At 36.3% G+C, this 16,615-nt stretch overlaps 1 pseudogene; it reads right to left on the reverse strand.

Moving 5' to 3' along the window:
* Nucleotides 1-1,846: 1,846 nt before the first annotated feature.
* Nucleotides 1,847-16,615, reverse strand: part of LOC140862140 (protein ENHANCER OF LHP1 1-like) — a 32,190-nt pseudogene continuing 17,421 nt past the window's right edge.

Here is a 16,615-nt window from a genome sequence, read left to right on the forward strand (position 1 = left end):
TCTACAAAATAGTTCATAGATAATTAGTATGTCACATTGATGGTCAAGAATCTTTATTAATATTTATATTTATATTTATAAAACATATTCATTTAAAAACATAAATAAAATCTTGTATTCTAAAGAGTTGTCATTTAATCGAGTTTAAATGTATTAAAACTTAAATCATATTGAATATCGATTCTGCGATTTTGAATTGAATGGAAGTGAACTTAATATTATATGAGGTTTTAATGTCAAATGGTTATTATTATCATTAAGTTTTATCTAATTAAATATTTGTGTATGTCATCTAATGTACAAGTTGCTACTTAATATCATTGTCTATTGACACTTCGAAAAATTTTAAAATATAAGAATAAATAATTGATTTTATAAAAAAAAACGTCGTCTTTAATCATGTAATCAACAACTAACAACTTTTTGTTCATACGATAGTTTGAAATTAATTAAGTGATTGTGTTTTGATTAGGCTAAGTTTATTTCTGTAGTAATTTTTGTGGATTACTTTGAAATTACTAAAATGGGAATAATTTGGATTTAATTTTACCAAAAAAAAAAAAAAAATAGACAAGCTTTGTCAAAATGATATTACGTGTCATGAACTTTAATCAAAGTCAAGAGTTCATTCCATACGGATAAAATAGACAAATAAATAAATCATACCATTTGATACTCTATGAGTGGGCTCATCATGTGCTTGAGTCCAATGAAAGCTCATAACCAAAGACTAAGGTCCGAATCTCATTCTAAGGGTAAGGCTAACCCATGAGGGAATTATGGAAGAAAGTGTATGTTGGCTTCTAAGGGGTGAAGGAGAGCCCCATCAAGTTGGACATTAGACATGAGGTCTCTAAGGTAAGTCAAAGGCTTAAGATAATTTGGAATGGAGATGTGAAAGAGTGTATGAAGAGCATAGAAAAAGGAAGTGGAAGAGAGGCTCACCTAGGGTGGGCGACCCCAAAGGCGGGCGCCCCCTAAGGCGGGCGACCCCTAGGGTGGACGAGCTCTAGGGTGGTAAGCTGCGAGCTTTGAAGAAGAGGCGCATGAACTACATGCTCGTGGTCCCCTACTTAGCCTCCTATAAATACAGATTTGCTCTTTCCATTTGCAATTAATTCACTTTCATTTTGAGGGGCTCTCAAGCTCCTCTTTCTCTTATTCGTTTACGTCTCTGACTTGAGCGTCGAGGGGCTATGCCGGGACACCCTCTCGGCCCCCTCTAACATTATTTGTTTGATTTCAGGTTCATCTCTAGACTTGAAGCTTTGGGCTTGAGTGAGATCTGGACAATCAAATTTTAGTGTGTATCACCATTCAATTCGATTTTTGATCGCTTCGTATTTATTCAATTACTATTCTATGTCACTTTAATTTTTCAGTGTAATTGTGGAAACAAAACATACTGAGAAAGTACGGGCTAATTGCATTCACACTCCCTGTGAAAAGTTTAAAAGGCATAAAATACCCTGTGTAAAATTAATAGCATGTTAGACCATATGTTTTAAAAAAATTAGCATAAAAACCCCTATGAGAGGGTATAAATGTGCCCGAGTTTGTATAACATAAGGGTGAAATGTGCTACATTTTAAAAAACTAAGGGATGTATTAGCCTATTAATATTTCTTAGGGGGTTTTATGATTTTTAAACTTTTAACAGTGGAGATTAATGCAATTAGCCCGAAAAAGTAAAGACAAAGTTGTCGGAAACAATGAGAAAAAAAAATTATATGCTAAAGTTAAATATAAAATTGATTTTAGCATAAATAATTTCAATTATTATTTATATTTTTTTACATGTAAATTATTATCCAATCTATCAGCACATGTAAATAAGAAAATTAAACTAACGTGACACAACTGAATGAGTAGAATATTGATTTGAGTTTCTTCTCAACGATGAAAATAAATTCGAAATCATCGATTTCAAAGAACTCAATCCAGATGCGATCGTGCTGATCTCTGGTGCAGCTAAGAACTTAGAAGATGCAGCATTATTGATTCTGATAGAACCTTCACGGTTGGATTTGATGTGAGGGAGGACTGTGTTTCCAATGGCTTCTTTAAGCAGTTTTTCCTACAACAATTGCAAAATTTTGAGAATGTTCAAAGTAAGCGAGAGGCATATCACATAGCCACCAGCAAGAACTCGAGTTGGGGTCTCACCACGAGCATGTTGCGGAATCGATCAGCCAGATTCGGCAGTTTTAATGCTGTCACAATCTCTATGGCATCTCCTACTGATTTTTCTAGTGAAAGAAGTTTCACAAGTTCCGTTGCTCTTACGAGTTTGTCGCCTGAAACAAGTACAAAACACCATGAACACAATGGAAAAAGGATATGAATCCATCAAGATTGCTGCATACTCTTCAATCAGTGTATGCTAGTGAAAAAAACTGATCACCATTGCAACAGGACACGATGAGCCTCAAGATGCATGTATCTAAGGAAGTTTCCAGATCGAAAGCCTCGTCTTCAAGAGACGTTGTATCATGGCCGAGAAATCCCATATCTTCTATGTTTTTCTTTATCTGTGGAAATATCATCGTTGATGATCAGCAATCACACAATAATCGGATTCCAGAAGAAAGCACACGGATGGAAATGAAGTGAATCCATCTATTCGCTGTCTAATTAACATTTATACTATTCATAGTCTGGTTATCTGATATAGCATTGGCAATATAGCCGAACCATTTGCTGATATTAAAATATCTTATGCTGATGATGCTATAAAACAACACAAAGCACCACCGAAATAGTGCAGTGCAAACTTGCCTGGGAGAGAAGCATTTTGTACATCATAAAGTCATTCTCGAGGTTATCTGCGCCCAGTCCAGAAGAAGCGAGAGGAAATGACAAGTCTAGCAAGGTAAGGACTGGCTTGGGAGTGCACTGAAAAAGACGATAATGGAATGATATAATTCTTTGTAGTTAAGATGCTGACTTAGTAAGGCTGCAGTTTATGAATAATCATAATACCTGAGGGAAGGATTCAGGAGACTTGCAAACAACGCAAAATAACTTTCTTGTGTTCAGTCCAACGACCCAATAATTTTCCCCAGGCTTGTTTAATTTGCTGGCACTGATAATTGCAAGTTTTATACCTAGGGATCAAAATTTCCGACAAAAAGAGTGCGCTTTAAAAATATTAGTACCTGAAGAGTGGGAGCCAACTACCCCCATATAGATTTGTGTACACCCTCAAGACACCCTACATTTATTTTTGCTTTCAACACTCAGATGAATTTATATATTTAAAAAAAAAAAAAAAAAAAAACTAACAAAGTCATGCATCCGAGGTCAGAGATCTGCACCTTGGAATCAAACGAACTAAGTTGGCCATCATCACTAAAACCGAACCATTTTAAACATGACCCGGGAGTCAATGGAAGTCTTCCTCTTAGAGGCCGTGTCCCATTCTGAATGTCGAACACTTTAAATTCAAACATCTGCAAGAAGAAACGTTTTAAGTTTAGAACCAGTTGACCTTCTTTGGAACATATTTCCAACTTCATAACATAATTCATGAGCGAAATAGGCCTAGTCTCAGCAATAATAATAATAATAACAACTAAAAGTGCAATGAGGATGTCGGATATCCTGGGTAGATTGTCTAAAGGCCACCAAGGACAGGAATACAGGATTTCGACATCAAATCCAAGATTTCAATAACTTCTCACTTTTCTTTTGTATTTTGATCTGTAAGATCTTACGATCGATCAATCCCACGATCCCATAATCCAGGTTTAGGATCATACATACTGCAACTCTTGGCAGGATCCATGTCTTTTGAGTGGAGTTAGAAATCATTTATCAAAATTACATATGAAATTACCTTCAGCTTCCAGACACAAAAGTATGCCAGCTTGAGAACTATTAATCGAACAAAAAAATAAACTCAAACTCGAGAAAATAGAACGACATATCATCTTGTGTTTTATTCTAGACAATCATCAAAAGAATATATTTGTGGTACCGGCTCGTCTGAAGGTAGCGAAGGGGAAATGTGCATGACAACCGCGAGCTCATCCTTGAAGCCCGCTGCTGTAACCACTGGTCCCTCAAGAGAGAGTATATACCTCTAACAAGTGAAATTAAGATGTCAGATTATTCAAGTGAAACTGGCAACAAGAAAAATCTAGTATTAAAGCGTCCATTGAATTATTTGCAAGTACAATGTCGGACTGATCAACGAAATTCAGAAACTAGTGATAACATTTTTCAGACCTGCAAACCACCATGAGTGAAGATACGGAGAAGATTAATGCTGGTTACAGCAGCAACCCATGAATCTCCTAATGCAACTACTCTAACTTCTTCCCCTTCAAATCGCATAGACCACTAAATTTGCACAGAGAGATTAACGTCGGCTATGGTTGACTAGACATTAATTTTGTCAAATCACAAGACCAGGGAAGTAAATTAGACCATCTATGATCCTGGTTGCCATGGAGACTATAATGCATAATAGGATTTTGTTTAAGAGGGCTAACCTCACTATTATTATCCCAGGTACTGAATGGGTGATACATAAGCGTGCTCGTATTATTCTCTCCTTTGCATGGATTAGCAAATGCACAGCCATTTTCACTCAGTGAGGCCATTGTGAAACCAAAATAGTCATTTATAGCAGGAATGCAGTATTTAATTATTTTAATGAACTGAATATTTTGACTTTTGTGGCTTAGAATAGTAGTCAAAGTCATAGATAGTATTTTATTTTATTATCCACTAGATAAAATGTATAGCTTTTTTTGTACGTGTAATTTTTCCTCCATCTTTGAATGAAATACTCTGCCTGCAAAAGTTCTTCTCTGCTCAAGCTTATTTTTCAGCCCATTTTTATTCTTCAAAACTCAACATTTGGTATCAGAGCCAGCTTAAAAAATCTGGTTTCTTGAGCAAAAATCATGGCAAACCCAAGCAATTTACAGCAGGTTGCTCTTCCAATTTTTGGGGGAGAAAACTATGAGTTTTGGTGCAAGAAGATGAAGACTCTGCTCATATTTTTAGATTTGTGTGATCTTGTTCAAGATGGTTACAATGATGAAGAATCGGAAGAACTTACAGTAGTTCAAATAAAGGAGCTAAAGAAATCAAAACAAAGAGATGCGGCTGCTTTGTCAAAAATCCAACAAGCTGTAGCAGATTCGATTTTTCCAAGAATCATGATAGCTGAAAAATCAAAAGAAGTATGAGACATTCTTCAAAAGAAATTTGGAGGAGATGAGAAGGTATGAAGCATTAAACTTCTAAATTTTAGAAGAGAGTTAGAAAATTTGAAAATGAAGGAGAAAGAAAGCTTGGATGTGTTTCATTCAAAGTTTGTGGAGTTATTTAACCAAATGAAAACTTATGGTGAAGAAATCTCAAATCAAAGAATGATGAGAAAATTTTAAATTGTCTTCCGGAGAGATTTAATCCGATAGTGGCTGTTATTGAGCAAACAAAGGATATTTAAAAAATGAACATTCATGAGTTGATTGGAGCATTAAAATGTTATGAAGAAAGGTTGGTTAGACAATCTGAAAAATCTGTTGAGAGTGCATTTCAATCAAAATTAAATATGAATGTTAAAAGCAGTGGAGAGTCATCTTCAAGTGGTGAACAAAATAAAGGACAATCATTTCGAGGTGGAAGATTTGGTAGAGCAAGAGGAAGAGAAAGAGGAAGAAACTTTAGAGGAAGAGGCAGAGGTTTCTATCATAGAAACCAAAATGAAAATGAAAGGAAATGCACACATTGTGAAAGAACAAGCCATGAATACAAGGATTGTTGGTCCAAGGACAAGCCTAAATGTCGCACTTGTCATAAGATTGGTCATGTACAAAAAGATTGTACTGAAAATAATCAGCAACAAGCCAATTTTTCGAAAGAAAAAGGAGAAGAAAATATGTTCTATGCTTGTCATCTTGCTGCCGAGAAAAAGAATAATGTTTGGTATATTGACAGTGGTTGTAGTAATCACATGACGGGTGATAAATCGATATTTTTGAGCATTGATTCAGCTGTAAATTCTGAAGTAAAAATGGGAAATGGTGCTCTTGTTTCAGCACAAGGAAAAGGAACAATTTGTGTTGAAACAAAGGAAGGAAATAAATACATTCATGATGTGTTGCTTGTGCCGGATTTGGAGCAAAATTTGTTGAGTGTTGGACAGCTTGCTCAAAATGGATATGAAGTTCACTTTGAAGGGAATTATTGCACCATATTTGACAAGAATGTATCTAAACAAATTTTGGCAAAGATACAAATGGAGAAGAACAGAAGTTTTCCACTTATTTTCAAGTATGCAGGAATTATGGCAATGAGAGCTCAAATGATGAATGATTCTTGGTTATGGCATTGGAGATTTGGCCACTTGAATTTTCAAAGTCTCAAGATGTTACACAATAAAAATATGGTACATGGACTTCCAAAAATTGAAGAAATTCAGCATGTTTGTGAAGGTTGTGCTCTTGGAAAGCATCATAAACAATCTTTTCCTAAAAGTGGAGCATGGAGAGCAAAGAGGCCTCTAGAACTTGTGCATTCAGATGTGTGCAGACCTATGTCGACACTCTCTCATGGAAATAACAGGTATTTCATCCTTTTCATTGATGATTTTACCCGCATGACTTGGATATATTTCATGAGAGCCAAATATGAGGTGTTTAACATTTTTCGGAAGTTCAAAAATTTCATTGAAAAACAAAGTGGATATGCCATTAAAGTTCTAAGGACAGATAATGGAAAAGAGTATAATTCTAATGAATTTGATAAGTTTTGTGATGAAGAAGGTGTTGCAAGACAGCTTACTGTCCCATACACCCCACAACAAAATGGTGTATCGGAAAGAAAAAATCAAACCGTGATGGAAATTGCAAAATCAATGTTACATGCTAAAGGTTTGCCTAAAACTTTTTGGGCTGAAGCGGTATACACGGCTGTTTATGTGTTAAATAGATGTCCAACAAAAGCTTTGATGGACAAAACACCTCTTGAAGCATGGAGTGGCAAAAAGCCATCGGTGAAGCACTTGAAAATTTTTGGATCAGTTTGTTATGCACAGATTCCAAAAGAGAAGAGACAAAAACTTGATGAAACTAGTGTGAAATGTATTTTTGTTGGTTATAGCAGCATGTCGAAGGGTTATCGCCTCTATAATCTGAAAAATGGAAATATAATAAGCAACATAGATGTCATATTTGATGAGAATTCAGTTTGGAATTGGGATAAGAATGAGGTTGAGAAAGGTGCTGCATTTTCTCTTAATGACCAACAAAATTCAGCAAGAGAAGTTGATGAAAATGATGAATTCATTCCACAGGCAGAAACAGATTTTCCATCCTCTAGTGACTCATCTTCAAGTTCAAGTTCTTCTTCATCAAGTCCCAATACACCAAAGATGAGAAACTTAAATGATGTTTATGCAAGGTGTAATTTCTGCACGATTGAACCAGAAAATTTTGATGAAGCAATCAAACAAGATACTTGGAAAAAGGCAATGGAAAAAGAAATATGTGTCATTGAGAAGAATAAGACATGGGAATTAGTTGAAAGACCGAACCATAAAGAAGTTGTTGGTGTGAAGTGGATTTATAAGGTGAAATTCAATGAGGATGGTTCTTTTCAAAGAAACAAGGCAAGACTTGTAGCCAAAGGCTACACTCAACAATATGGAGTTGATTTTCAAGAAACTTTTGCACCGGTTTCTCGTTTGGATACAATTCGAATGCTTATTGCATTGGCAGCCCAACAAGGATGGAAATTGCATCAACTTGATATAAAATCAGCCTTTTTAAATGGAGAATTGATTGAAGAGATTTTTGTGGAACAACCTCAAGGATTTGTGGTGAAAGGAAGAGAAGATGAAGTATACCGATTGAAAAAAGCTTTATACGGACTCAAACAAGCTCCAAGAGCTTGGTACATCCAAATTGATTCATATTTCAACCATCAAGGTTTCAAGAAAAGCAAAAGTGAGCCTACCTTGTACGTGAAAACTCAAGGTAAATTGATACTTGTTGTTGCCTTATATGTCGATGATTTATTGTTTTGTGGTAATGATGAGAATATGATCTTTGAGTTCAAAAATGTGATGATGAGAAAATATGAAATGAGTGACATGGGGTTGCTTCATCATTTTTTGGGTATGGAAATTTATCAAGAAAATGATGGTGTGTTCATTTGCCAAAAGAAATATGCTGAAAATATTTTAAAGAAGTTTGGCATGTGTGATTGCAATCCAACTACCATTCCAATGGTAGTGAATGAGAAACTAAAAAAAGAAGATGGTGAGAAAAAGGTTGATACTACTTTGTTTAGAAGTTTGGTTGGAAAGTTGTTGTATCTAACTGCCACGAGACCGGATATCATGTTTGCCACAAGTTTGTTGTCGAGATTTATGAATAATCCTAGTCAAGCACACCTTGGAGCTGGAAAAAGGGTGCTGAGATATATTAGAGGAACAACCAACTTTGGTGTTAAATATTGGAGAGGTTGCAAATTGAAGTTAGAAGGATATTGTGATAGTGATTGGGCTGGATGCTTGAATGATATGAAGAGTTCTTCAGGTTATGTTTTTTCTCTTGGCTCAAGTGTGTTTTCTTGGGCATCAAAAAAACAACAAACGGTTGCTCAATCTTCTGCCGAAGCTGAATATGTTTCAGCTGCTATTGCAACTTCTCAAATCATTTGGTTGAGAAAAATTCTTGAAGATATTGAAATGAAACAAGAAGTTGCCACCGAACTATTTTGTGACAACAAATCTGCAATTGCAATGGGGAAGAATCCAGTTTTTCACAGTCGAACAAGGCATATATCTATCAAGTATCATTTCATTCGAGAAGCAATTGAAGATGATGAAGTTCAGCTCACTTATTGCAGGTCTGAAGATCAACTTGCAGACATTCTAACCAAAGCTCTTCCCAAAGACAAGTTTCTGAAAATGAGAAAGCTTCTTGGAGTTGTAGATCAGTACATTAAGGGGGAGAAATGTAGTATTTAATTATTTTAATGTACTGAATATTTTGACTTTTGTGGCTTAGAATAGTAGTCAAAGTTATAGATAGTATTTTATTTTACTATCCACTAGATAAAATGTATAGCTTCTTTTGTACGTGTAATTTTTCCTCCATCTTTGAATGAAATACTCTGCCTGCAAAATTTCTTCTCTGCTCAAGCTTATTTTTCAGCCCATTTTTATTCTTCAAAACTCAACAAGGAACACTTGGACCTCTGCTAGTATCATGGAAATCTATCTGCAGGTAATCATGAAATATATCTGTTAACAAAACTCACTCCAGTTAAAGCAAGTCCCATGCATTGATCTCTCAATCTTATCTTAAATCTTAAATATCTATAAAAGGAGATTCAGATTATCATTATTCCTTTTTGCTTCCCTAAAGTTTAGAAGAGTAGCAGGACACCTCTATACGTGAATAGCCATCATGATCCGTTGTGGTAATACTTCCAAGCATATTGTAGCACAGAAAGCTTCTCTTTCCAGCATTTGCAGGAGTAGCTCCAGGCTGAAAAGCTTCTTGCATTTTCGGCACCACATTTTTTGACCCACTCTTCCCATTAGCAAGATTATCTTTTTTACAATGTTAGGACTTTTCAAGAGATTTAAACTTTAGAATGTAATCCAACTCATCATTATTTTCTTTTTTCCATTCATCCTCATTTTTACGTAGTGGACGTAACCTTTTTCTGCGGAGTGGCACTGGTTCACCAAAACTATCTTCATTAAGATCACCTGACTCTTCTTCCTCGCCAAACGGAAAGTCAATTGGAAAATACAATCCAGGAACATCTTCAGTTGAAGATTTCGTAGGCGATTGTGCAGCTGACTCCCACACACCATACTTCCCCACAACATCAATAACTGCAAGAGCTTTGCCATATGGCTTCCATGCCATACAAGATATGCACTCACTAAATTTCTGCCTACCAATTACCCGCCTCTTATCAACATCCCAGATAAGAATCTGTTGGTCTAAACCAGAAGTAGCTAAATATTTTCCATCAGGTGACCAAGATAAGTAACAAATAGGTTGTGGATGATCACCCCGAAGAGAAAACAACCTCTCAGCAGTGTCCCTATCATACATTACAACATCGTTTTTCAAACCTGGTACTGCTAGCATTTTCCCATCAGGACTCCAGGCAAGTATATTCTTTGCTGAAATATCGGAACCATGATTAGGAGCTATAGCTTTGAGGACTTTACGCATACACCCAAGCACAAGATTCCAGTAAATGAGTGTCCCAGTCGAATCGAGTGAAGCGAAGTAATCATTCTCAGGATTAAAAGCCATGCTAGTGATAGATCCCTCATGTCCTTTGAGAACTCTGTTAATCCTTCCATCGAATGTATCCATCCACAAGTTTGATGCCCTCGTCATCACCAGCAACAGCCAAAAACCATCCTCTGTTATTGAACGCAAGAACACAAACAGGCGATTTGAGTGTAATGATGTTGGTCTTAAAATCTCCACCTGCAGAAAGATGATTATGTAGCATAAGCACCCCGTTACCTTCCTAGTAGGTAAAGTGTTGGAATTCAACTCATTTTGGATTCAACAATTCAACTCAAATTTGATGGCTACCAAACTTGATACCATTCACATTGTCATGGTTTCACACTTTACCTAACATCTAAAATCTTGCCTATAAATACATCCCAAAACCATTGTTTCAAATCATCCCAAGAAATTCCAAAAACACAAGCAATAAATAGTGTTTTTTGTAGCCTAGTCATTTAGATAAATTTTAGTATGCTTTGTGGTTGCGGCGATGTCCGATCTTTCACATCAGAAAGAATTTTCTATGTGATTAGATTTGTGTGAGTTCTACTTGTAAAGTGAGATTGAGTGTGTCATCCAAGAATTATTATTCTTGAAGTTCTTGGTATCCCCTAAGTTGTTGGAGATTTTCTTGGTGGACTTAGGTCCCGTGGTTTTTCCCTAATTTGGGTTTTCCACGTAAAATTCCTTGTGTCGTTTTCTTCGTGCTTATTATCTTGATTGATATTGTGAAAGAGTGGGTGCCCGGTTAGCCAACTTGTGGCTAAGAGCTTTTATGACTCTATGTAAAACAATTTTTTGTTTAATATAATTTACACTTTTATAATGACATTGACTTTATCTTTCTTCATATTGTTATATTATGATATACTATTGTTGTTTTGATAAAGACCTTGAATATATTATAGTGTATGTAAGATGTGGTAGCACATGGGGATGGCTATCATGAAACACATCTTATAGTCACTGTATATTCTAAACAGTTCCTAGTCAATTGAGCCGTCCGCAAATAAGGATAAGGATCGCTTGAGATTGAGACTAGCATTTGCGATGCCGAGTACCACGTTTCATTGGTATGAAACATAGAGATGTTCAAAGCATGCAAATGGATATTCATATGATGAATGATCGAACTACCCTATTCGGACTTTCCAAGTGGTTATCACTTATCGAGTGGATAAAGTCTGCGGTTTTGGTTGTACACCATTAGTCCTTATTATTTGAAACATCATTGAGACTCTATATGCTAGTACTGTACTTTGACTCATTTACCGACTCTATTGGGGTCATCAGGTGTCGGGATTGGGTACAGTTACGACACATATAGGAGTCGATGCTTTGTTGTCAAGGATTCACCACATACTTGCGAGTGTGGATATCCTATGCGATCTGAGGAGATATTAGTGTGACGAATCTCTGGCCAGAGTACATGATGTGTTTTAGGTTACTTGGTGTTCCTAGTAACACATGTGATGTCACTAATAGATCTCCAAGATGTTATGCATAGTTATCGAATCTCGAACGACTCTCGATGCACCAATGGTTGTTGATTCGATCGTGATATTTGGTTGAAGGGACCGTACTGTACGCTAACCAAAATCTACTGGTTCTTGCAGGCACTATCAGTAATACCTAGGAAATCATGGGGCGATGTTGCTAGGCGCTCTTACCATGATTCGATGGGTAAGTCGGAAATTGTTGTTCCGAGTCACAAGGAGTTGTGAGCCCACGGCTAGCAGTATTCCTGAACCATTGAGGGTTACACAAGTAATGGATTACTAAAACCCCATAGAGATAGTTAAATTTAAAGAGTTAAATTTAATGAAAGAGAAATTGGACTTCTTAACTAAAGGGAGTGAGATTTCCTAAAATGACATAAGGATGGGCATTTTTGGAAATCACTGAATTCGGATTCAGAAAAATTATCTTGACTCTAAAATATGCAGAAATGGTTTCTGTGCATATTGGTGAAATCAGTTTATCAATCGGAGTCACGATGAATTTTATATTAATTTCTATAACAACAGGCTTGGCTTGTTGGGCTTAAGTTATGGATTGTGGGCTTTAAGGAGTTAGAGTCCTGATACAATTATAACTAAAAATTATCTATAAATAGAGGTGTTGGGTTCGAAAATCACAAACATTGTATATTGCAATTTTCGAATTTCAGCCTATATTATTCAAGGGGATTTTCGAAATCCTCTGTACCTTTTGGAGAAAATTCGGGTTGTGTTTTTGTGAAAAATTACAATCTGAATTAACAGATCATATCTGTTTATTCTCTACGCAAACTTCTGATTGATTTCTAGTGCAGTCAATCAGAGGGTTTTGTTTTCTATTCGTGGACCTGATTGAAGAAACGTTAATTCATCAGTTCCTGGGATATACAACAAGAGCAGATTAAATTCTGTTGGTGTCCATAATCTCGCTTCGAAATTTCAAGGTAAAATATTTAATAGTGATTATTTGTTTTACTTACACAAATTTAATCGTAAAGTTTTGATACCCAGATATGGAATCGTTCCATATTAATAAAATAAATTTTTAAACTTCCGCTGCACCGGGTATCAATTCTAATTGATCTGAACACCGTTTTCCAACAGTGATATCAGAGCCAGGTTGCTCAGATCAAACGATTAAATTAATCGATTGTACAAAATTTTTAAGCCTCGGTTTTTTGAAACAAAACGAAAATTTAAAATTAAATTTTAATGGGCAAATCGGGCAGCGATCGTCGCTGCCCAGGGCAGCGATTGGATCGCTGCCCAGCCCGGGCCCCTTTTTGGGGCGCGGGCTGCCCGGGATTGTCCCGGGCAACCCGGAAAAATTATTTTTAATTTTTAATTAAAATTTTAATTTTTTGAAATTCTAGTTTTTGATCCGATCGAAAATTGGTTTTGATTGGTTCACGAGGCATCGGATCGAATTGTTCGAGTCCGAAAATTTTAAAATTGATTTTTGGATAAATTTGAATTTTTGGAAAATTTATAAATTTTATCCGTTAAATTAAATTTTATAAAATTAATTATTTTGGTACAATTGATGATAAGATATGATCTTATGGATGGATAAGATAAAATATGATTTTATCTTTTAAATTATGATGCCTTTGCAAGTTTATCCAATTATTTAATTATTGAATTAATTAATGGATAAAGGATGATCGATTGCCATGACCAATGTTTTAGGTGTATGTTAGGTGATTTACATTTGTCTTATTGTTGTTGGTGTTTATTAATGGGCTTGGTTTATAGCCCAATATGATTGTCATATGTAATAAAAGTGGGCCTGGTTTATGGCCCGTTCCCACCCCTAAAAATGTATCCCATATTTGTCATCGAAATTTATTGTAAATTTATTAGACTTAGTGGGAGACAAAGATTTGAAGAAATGGTGGGCCCAGCAGACAATGAAGACCGAAGAAATGTAAATTGGAAGCACAATGTAATAGGATTGTATTGCATACTTGCATATCACCTAGGATTGGACTTAGACTCGTGATTGGCAACCACGGGTCGATTAGTTAATGGGATCGATCATCCTTAAATAATATATGATATTATTGATGTATGCATGTTTAGACTAAATTGTATGAATCCCGCAAGCATACATAAATTGCATGATGAGACAAATTTTCAAAATTAAAAATCCCTTATTTTAAATATGATTTAAAATTGATATCAAGATTAATAAAAATAGAATTTAAATATTGTTTAAATGTTCCTACCTTCCATCAACGATCAATGTATGAGATGCTACCCGCGGATACGGTCCGGCTCATATTATTGGGGGGCCCGTTCGTTGGAAAGCTGTACATTGGATCGACACATGTTGTAAGTTGGGTGGAACTCCCATGGGATTGGCTCATATTATTGGGGGATCCACATGGCGACCGTCCATCACAACTTAATATTGATGGGTTATCTTGACATGTCACAATAAACGGCGTCATATTATTGGGCCCTTATTGGACATGAGGTAAAAACATGGGGGTTACTTTGGAAGTAATTGGGCTCTACCTTTTGAAAATTATGGTTGGCTGATATTATTCGGGATCATGATTTGTCAATTGGACTCCATGTTCTCACTAAGGAAAATAGTTTTCCGTTTTCACTAGAGGGTAGTGAAATCGTTAAAATAGTGGGAGTGTAATTCATAAAATAAAATTCGCCATATTTTATGTCTTAGTAAATTAATTAAACAATCATTGATTATTGTCTGTTTCCTTTTCAGTATACTATGACTTCTCGCAATCCACTGTTTTCAATTCTCGAACAAAACAAATTGACTGGCGTAAACTATACGGAATGGTTCCGTAAGTTGAAAATTATTCTTACTTCGGAAAAAGCTTTCTACGTGTTAGAGAAGCCGCCTCCGAAGGAAGCCCCGGCTAATACAAGTCCGGAAGAGTTGGCCAAACTTGATTTATGGTGGGACCATGATATCAAGGCCAAATGCTATATGCAGGCTTCGATGTCTGATGAGCTTCAAAGGAGATTCGAGGATACCGTGAAGGCTGCTGACATTCACAAGAACCTCAAGGAACTCTTTGGAGCTCAGTCAAGGTTGGAGAGGTATGCCACCGTCAGAGAGCTCATGACGAGCCGCATGCGAGATGGGACTTCGGTCCGTGAGCATGGGGTGCGCATGATTGGGCTCATTGAAAAGTTGGTAATACTCGACTTGACTTTGGAGCATGAACTTAGCGCGGACTTGTTGCTTCTATCACTTCCTTCATCGTTTGACGGTTTTGTGATGAACTTCAATATGAACAAGATAGAGGCCACCCTTGAAGAGATGGTCAATATGCTTGTCACATATGAAGCCACACTAAAGAAGAATAAACCGGTACTCTTGGTTGGCTCCTCTTCTAACTCTAAGAAAGGACCAAGTGGAAAGGGTAAGAAACGTTCTGCCCCGCCCAAGAAGATTGTACCAAATAAGAAGGGAAAGGCCAAGGCTTCAATTGGGATAAAAGATGAAAACGTTTGCCATTACTGCAAGAAACCCGGTCATTGGAAACGTAACTGCAAGGAATACCTCGAACAGTTGCGAACTACAAAGGGTATGTTTTACATTGAAATAAATGTTTCGCTTAATACTTCTTCTTGGGTATTGGATACCGGATGTGGATTTCACATTTGCAATGATTTGCAGGTGATGACAAGAAGTCGTAAGCTAAGGATGGGTGAGACCCAACTAAGGCTCGGGAATGGTTCTAGAGTCGAAGCCAAAGCTATATGAGACATTTATTTAGTTTTGCAGAACAATTTTAAGTTATTTTTGAGAGATGTTTTATATGTTCCGGATTTGGTCAAAAATATTATATCTATTTCTATGCTTGATAGAGATGGTTTTTCTTGCAATTTTGTGAATGAGATTTTCAATATTTACAAGAATGAATGTTTGATTGGAAATGGACAACTTGAAAACGATCTATATAGCTTAAAATTAAAAGACGTTCCAATTAATTATGTTGATAAACCGGTAACAACAATTAAAAGGAAGGACGATAGTCAAAACCCGGCAAACCTTTGGCATGCTAGGCTAGGTCATATTTCCTCAAGGAGGATGAACAAGCTAGTGGGAGAGGGCATGTTTGATATGTCTGATATTAACTCTCTACCTACTTGTGAGCCCTGCCTAAAGGGAAAAATGACTAAATCTCCTTTCAAAGGGAAACCTGAGCGTAGTCAAAATCTGTTGGATTTGATCCATACAGATGTTTGCGGTCTATTTAGGATTGGTACTAAATGTGGCAACACCTACTTCATTACATTTACTGATGATCATTCTAGGTATGTGTATTTATATTTAATGAAATATAAGTCTGAAGCATTTGAAAGGTTCAAAAAATTCAAGGCTGAAGTAGAAAACAAACTAGGTAAAAGTATTAAGACACTTCGATCGGATCGAGGTGGAGAATACTTAAGTACCGAGTTTTTGGACTATCTAAAAGAGAATGGGATTCTCTCTCAGTGGACTCCTCCTATGACACCTCAGCTTAATGGTGTTTCGGAGCGTCGCAATCGAACTTTGTTGGACATGGTTCGATCCATGATGAGCTTCACTGAGCTCCCACCTTCGTTTTGGGGCTACGCGCTTGAAACGGCGGTATTTTTGTTAAACAACGTCCACACTAAAGCAGTAAATAAAACACCATACGAGTTATGGAATGGCAAAGCTCCTAAGTATTCGTACTTGAGGATTTGGGGATGTCCTGCTTACGTGAAGCAGACAGTGGGAGATAAGTTGGATAGTTGATCCACCTTATGTTATTTTGTAGGGTATCCGAAGAATTCAATCGGATATTATTTCTATCA

Source organism: Henckelia pumila, chromosome 4 (genome assembly GCF_033568475.1).
Source record: "Henckelia pumila isolate YLH828 chromosome 4, ASM3356847v2, whole genome shotgun sequence".
Lineage (NCBI taxonomy): Eukaryota > Viridiplantae > Streptophyta > Magnoliopsida > Lamiales > Gesneriaceae > Henckelia > Henckelia pumila.